The sequence below is a fragment of the Desmodus rotundus genome, chromosome 6 (assembly GCF_022682495.2).
Source record: "Desmodus rotundus isolate HL8 chromosome 6, HLdesRot8A.1, whole genome shotgun sequence".
Taxonomy (NCBI): Eukaryota; Metazoa; Chordata; class Mammalia; order Chiroptera; family Phyllostomidae; genus Desmodus; species Desmodus rotundus.
In genome coordinates, this window is record NC_071392.1 from 71,337,206 (window position 1) to 71,343,751 (window position 6,546).

The 6,546-nt window shown below is 38.0% G+C and overlaps 1 pseudogene; it reads left to right on the forward strand.

Moving 5' to 3' along the window:
- Positions 1-934: 934 nt before the first annotated feature.
- On the forward strand, positions 935-6,029 carry LOC112299820 (large ribosomal subunit protein eL6 pseudogene; annotated as a pseudogene).
- The last annotated feature ends 517 nt before the right edge of the window (positions 6,030-6,546 follow it).

The following is a 6,546-nucleotide window of genomic DNA, read 5'->3' on the forward strand; positions in this document are numbered from 1 at the left end:
TCTTGGAATTTGTTTAGAATGTTTTGACATGCACAAATTGCTGATATTTATTCTTTTTATCTGTATTGTCTTTTGTAGCCTCTGGATTTGGGGTGATGCTTAGAAAAGCTTTCATTTAATGAAGGCTTTTGTTTAATTTATTTATTGCCATGTCTAAGTCTGCTAAATCTGGGATTTAATATTCTGGAGTAAGAAGTGATATGGAGCTCCTACTTAGCTTTCATTTTGTTTTGTTGTTGTTTTCCCAGATGTTATCCAGTTGTATAAAGACAATTTATTGAAAACCACATTTTTTTCTTGATGATTTAAATTTAATTATAGAAGTATTTGTGCATTTCACTGTATTTGGGATTTTATACTTTGTATCATGTGTTTGTCTATTCAGACACCAGCACCAAACTGAATTAATTTAACAGTAAAATATACTTAAATATAATATTACGTAGAGCTAGTCACCACTCTTTAAGATTGTCATGAGTGTATGTTTGCAATATAGTCTTTCCCATAAGTGAACTGGCAACTGCTCAGCTACTTGCCTGCTGAGCAGCTCGGCACCAAGGAATAGATAAGAGTCACACAAGGTAACTATGCTATTCACTCAGCTTTTATTGAATGCCGGCTCACTCAAAGTAGAGCATCAAGTTACATTAATATCCTACTCACACTCTAACATCCTAAGAGAAACAACACACACACACAACAATCAGTGGGGAATAAGGAACCTGAGTCCCAGAGTCTCAGTCTGCAGGTCCGAGAGACAGCATGGTGGGCAAGAGACTTGTCAGAGTCTTGCAAGGAAGGATCTCTGGAGCCAGGTGGGTAGCAGGGGAGGCAAAGTATTCAGTCAGCAGGGCACAGCCTCTGGCAGTTGATGCCAAAGGAAACAGCATGGCATGGAGCAGCATGTTTGTATGTGGAGCTCAGCTGTCTCAGCATGGTCTGGAGCCTGCCTCAGTTAGACCTTGAAATGGTGGACACCACCCTTCTGGGTCTCTTGATAATTGTCTTGGCACCCCTGGTGGCAACTGGGGAATTGCCCCAGGAGCCTATCTCTGTGTGGTCCCACTCTGCAGATATGGCTGTTCTGATCACGCATACAGATATCTTAAGTGTGTCTCCTTACCAGGTGGGTCTAGTGTGACTTAGGTAGTTTCCTTCTTGAACCAAAGTGTCATGGCTGACTGGAAACCATCTTGGTTGACACAAGTGACTCCACTTTGTTTTATATACTTTGTGCTCTCTTGCTTGGACCAATGCCATTTTATTGATCCTACTCTTCATACCATGCAGCATTGTAATACCATATAGAATATCCTGTGGCCCCTGGCTTGATGCTGCAGTGGCAGGCCTACTCACCATTTGGACCTGAGACTTCCTTTACTTCCACTGTAACTCCTTCCGTATCCTTCTACTAATTTTCCTCTCTCCTTAGTGGCCTTCTTCCTTTTTTTGTTTCTCTCTCTGAAAACCACTGAAATTATCACAACAAGGTCTAAGACACATTAAGAAGAGGGAAAATCTGAGCAAGCATTATTAAAACTAAGCATCTAGGAGACATCTTTGGTCTTCATTTTCTCTTACTTTCAATATTTGATAAAGCAAAACATCTTAATTATTTGGCCTTCTAAATATTGAAATATATATTAGAGAGTTTCAGACAGAAATACTGTCATATAATATCATTGCCAATCTTAGCAAGAGCAACATCTGAGCGGTGTCAGTGCAGTGTTGAGCGAGAAAGTGCAGAAGAGCAGGTGACGGAAGAGAACATTTTTGAAAAGTTGCATGAGCAGTGGAGAAGAATACAAAAAAGTATAAATGAATAAATTAAGGTATTGTGTTGTACCATTTTATAGAATGTTTTACTTCTGGATGCAGTGGCTTTACCTGTTATACTGAACTTATTAAATTGTTATTGAAAATGGACAGGCCAACTGTGTGGATTTCAGGGGTAATATCTTCAGTCCAAATCAAGAACTTGCTTCTTAAGTCTCCACTTTGATATCACAGCTTTTTTAAGAAGAGATCAGCAACTTGATAATGAGGTCTTTGGGAAGTTAAAACATCAGGTGGGTATTTTAAGTATTGATAACTTTTATGACCTGTTTCAACTTTGAGATTCTATTATTTTATGGCTTAAATGGGTAATTCAGGCATAGAATCAATTTTGTTCCCTAAATTAATTATGTTAATCACATTCTTAAGATGTAAAGTAGTAATACTGTTGCTTCATATTCAGACTTCTGATTTTATTTTACTTGATTGAATTATATTTTATAAAGTGTGACTTAGAAGTTCTAGGTTGGAACCTTTAGATTTGGATACCTGAAGGACATTTTCTGACTGTTTAAAATTATCTACTAGTTCCTGGTCTTTGAAAAGCTCACATTGTATTAAGTTTAGTGGTGGACAAGACTTAATAAATAAAACATTTAAGCTGATAATTTTAATAGTTAAAAAAAATGCCTTCCTTCCCTAATTAAACATTTATCATAGCCAAATGCTTTTAGAAGTTAAAAAAGAGGAAAGTGGCCTGGGGGCCCAACCCACTTAACTTCATTTAAACTTCCCCTTAAACACACAACCACTTTACACATACAGAACACACACACATTCATGCACACATACCCATTATGTGTAGAACCCCACTGAAAAATGACCAATTAATTATAATTAAACAATGCAAGATAATTTGTGATTGACTTTCAGAGTGAATGGTATCATTCAAGGATAGAGGAGATTCATATTCACTAAGAACATTTATTGGAGTGTGTAAATGCCATCTATTGTTAAATCATTCCAAAGTTTAGAGGCTTAAAACAACATTTATTACCTTCCAGTTTCTCTGGGTCAGGAATCTGAGCAAAATTTAGTTGGGTCCTCTGGTTCAAGGTCATGGTCTCAGACAAGGCTTCAAGCTAGAGCTTAGGCTCACAATCCTGGTGCAGGATGTGCTTATAAGTTCTCTCAGTGATTTTTGGCAGAATTCAGCTCATTGCTGACTCTGGGACTAAGGACTTTAATTCTTCCCTGGCTGTGGGCTGCAGACCACCTTCAATTATTCAAATTGGCCCATAAAACAGCTTAGACACAGCAGTTGACTTCAGCAGAACAACAATATGGCAAACCATTATGAAGAAGATGTAAGTCACAGTCTCAAAGAATATAAAAAGATCTTTACATTTATAATCAATATTATTTAGCTATTAAACCTGAGAAATGTTTTGCTAGTTATACTGAATCAGGTGTTTTACATTTTAAAAGCTTTTCAGAATGTTTCTTAATCTTTTTCTCCAGAAATTTAATGAGCATTAACACTCATTTTGTAAATGCTGCATTGCACATATCTAAACTTTATGGAATACTTCATAACTTCAAGTGTGTGTTTTGGGAAAGAGAAATGGAAAGTTAATTGGAAGTGTGATGATTCCTCCAGACAAATCTTAACGTCTTGATGTGGTTAAAATTAATCACATTTCTGTGTGAGATAGGAAATGTGATTAATCACATTTTGAAAGACTTTGGAAGATTTTTGCCTCCCAGAGAAGGAGTGATTTTACAAACAGAAGAGATTAGGGTTGGCGAAACCCCATACATAGCACAAGACTCTTTGGGCTGCCTCACCTCCCCAAGAGCTCTTAGCATGTTGCATGGGATCATCCTATAAATTTCGCACACTCCCACACTCCCACTTTTGTCTGAGTTTATATATTTTCTCCAATTTTGTTCTTACAACCCATATCTTACAATATAATTATTTAAATTCTCCAGGAGAAGAGTCCAGATTTTAGTTTCTATAACCACGCTTCTTACTTTCCGCTGCGTCCTGCAATGACACCACTTGTATGATTAAGTTCTGGAGGATTAAGTCACTCAGGCATTTTCTCTCAGCCTGAATGCCTCTATTTCATCTTAAAAGATAATCCCATAAGGTTAATCACTATATTGGGTGATTCAGACAGCTAAAAAATAGTGGGAGATAAAGTGCTCAAGTGAAAAAGGAGTTTGAGAAGGGAGAGATAAACATGAGCTGTAGCCAACAGGAAAATGTCATGGCCAACAGGAGCCTTGAGATATGCTTTAAAGGAAGAGAAGTTGATTGAGAATAGCATAGGGGCAGGCAGACATGATGAATAATTATATATATCTATATGATGTAGGTACCTGATTATGGGCTAAAAACACTGATTTCCCTCCTTGCAACAGAAAGATCAGTTTTGTTGTTCTTAGAAAATGAATGGCTTTATGATTATGCAGTTTGATTAGCTGTTTAGTCAAACACTTCAGAGTAAGAGAAGATAAACAAATTAGTTCATGATTCAAGATACTAATTTAAAAGAAAATTCCATTTTTTTGTATAATGCTTATCATAGTTGTTTTTCAAAGTTCCTTCCAAAAAGTTAAGAAGAAAACATTTAGAAGAAAAGACAATTGATTTTGCCCATTTCTTTTTTCACTTGTATGTACATGTAATTTATGACACTCTGTTGGTCAGGGTTTTCCAGAGAAGCAGAACCAAGAGGATACACACACACATACACACGCACATACAGACACAAAGAGAGGTTTATTTTAAAGAATTGGGTCACGTGATTATGGAAGCCAGAAAGTTAAAAATGTGCAGGGTGAGCTGGAAGGCTGTAGAGCCAAAGGTGAGCCGATGTTGCAGTTCAAATCCAAAGGCCATCTCATACAGAATTCACTCTTCCTTGGAGGAAGTCAGTCTTTTCTGTGCTATTCAAGTCTTCAACTGATTAAATGAGGCCCACCCACATTAAGGAGGGTGCTTGCTTTACTCAAAATCTGACTTAAATATTAATCTCATCTAAAAACACCCTTACACAGGACCTTAGTTCTCTTTCTTGTCTTTCAAGATAGTGGGTGAAAAAACTGAGAAGCTGGATACTAAGGAGAAGAACGCTGAAGCCAAGAGGGCTGATGCTGGTGGCAAGGTTAAGAAGGGAAAGCTCAAGGCCAAGATGCCTAAGAGGGGGAAGCCCCACTGCAGCTGAAACCCTGTCCTATTCAGAGGAACTGGGAGGTATTTCTGGTCGGCTATGTATTCGTAAAAGGCCATGTACAAGAGGAAGTATTCTGCAGCTAAATCCAGGATTGAAAAGAAAAAGAGGAGAAAGTTCTTGCTACTGTCACAAAACCAACTGGTGGCAACAAGATTGGTGGTAGCCAAGTGGTTAAACTTTGCAAAATGTGTAGATGTTATTCCAGTGAAGATGTGCTTCAAAAGCTGTTGAGCCATGGCAAGAAACCCTTTACTCAGCATATGAGAAACCTGTAGATCAGGTCATTCTGAGGCAAATCTTTTTTTTTTTTTTTAAGATTTTATTTATTTATTTTTAGAGAGATGGGAAGGGAGTGAGAAAGAGAGAAAGAGAGACATCAATGTGAGAGAAACATTGATTGGTTGCCTCTCATATGTTCATCCCAACCGGGGATTGAACCTGCAACCTAAGCATGTGCCCTGACAGGGGATAGAACCCCCAACCTTTTGCTGTATGGGATGACACTCCAAGAAACTGAGCCACTCATTCAGGGTGCTTCTTGTACCTGGTTTTACTTATGCTGAGCTACACTGGTCAGGGCACTCCAGGGCCAATCTGATCATCCTCACTGGGCATCACAGATGTAAGAGGGTCGTTTTCCTGACGCAGCTGAGCCATGGCCTGCTACTTGTGACTGGACCTCTGTCCCTCCTTTGAGTTCCTCTGTGTAGAACACACTAGAAATTTGTCATCATCACCTTCACCCAAATTAATATCAGTGGTGTGAACCATCCCCAAACATCTCATGGATAATTCCTTCAAGAAGAAGGCACTGTGCAAGCCCAGACACCAGGAGGGTGAGATCTTTAAGAAAGAGAAATATGAGACTACAGAGCAGCACAAGGTTCATAAGAAAGCCATGCGCTCACAAATTCTGCCAAAAATCAAAGCTGTCCCTTGGCTTCTGGGCTATCTGCACTCTGTGTGTGCTCTCACAATGGGCTTTATCCTCACAAACGGGTGGTCTAAATTTCTTGTAGCAACCTTATTAAAATACATGATCTGTTTAAAACAAAATAAAATACAGTAAAATCAAACCAAATCACATCAAAATAAAACACTCTCACAGAACATCCAGAAGAATGTTGGACTATATATCTGGGTATGGTGGCTAAGCTAAGTTGCCACAGAAAATTACCCATCACTGACACTTGGTATTTTTCCCTATAATTCTAATGAGAGTGATAAGTCACTTACTTTTTGTAGCCCTCAGTCTTCTCTTTTGGAAAATGAAGAGAGATGATTTCCAAGTTCCCATCTACTTCAACCTCACGATAAACCTTTCTCTAATATCCTTATTTTCCTATTCTTCTTCCCTACAAATATACTTTTATAGATATATAACAAAACAGGCAGAAGCAAATTGATGAATAACTGGTCTAATTATAAGAGGCTGTGACACCAATAATTGACACTTTTTTTCCTATGTGAAGATAGTATTCCTGCATATTGTTATAAGATCATTTGAACTGAGTAGACTTTTTAC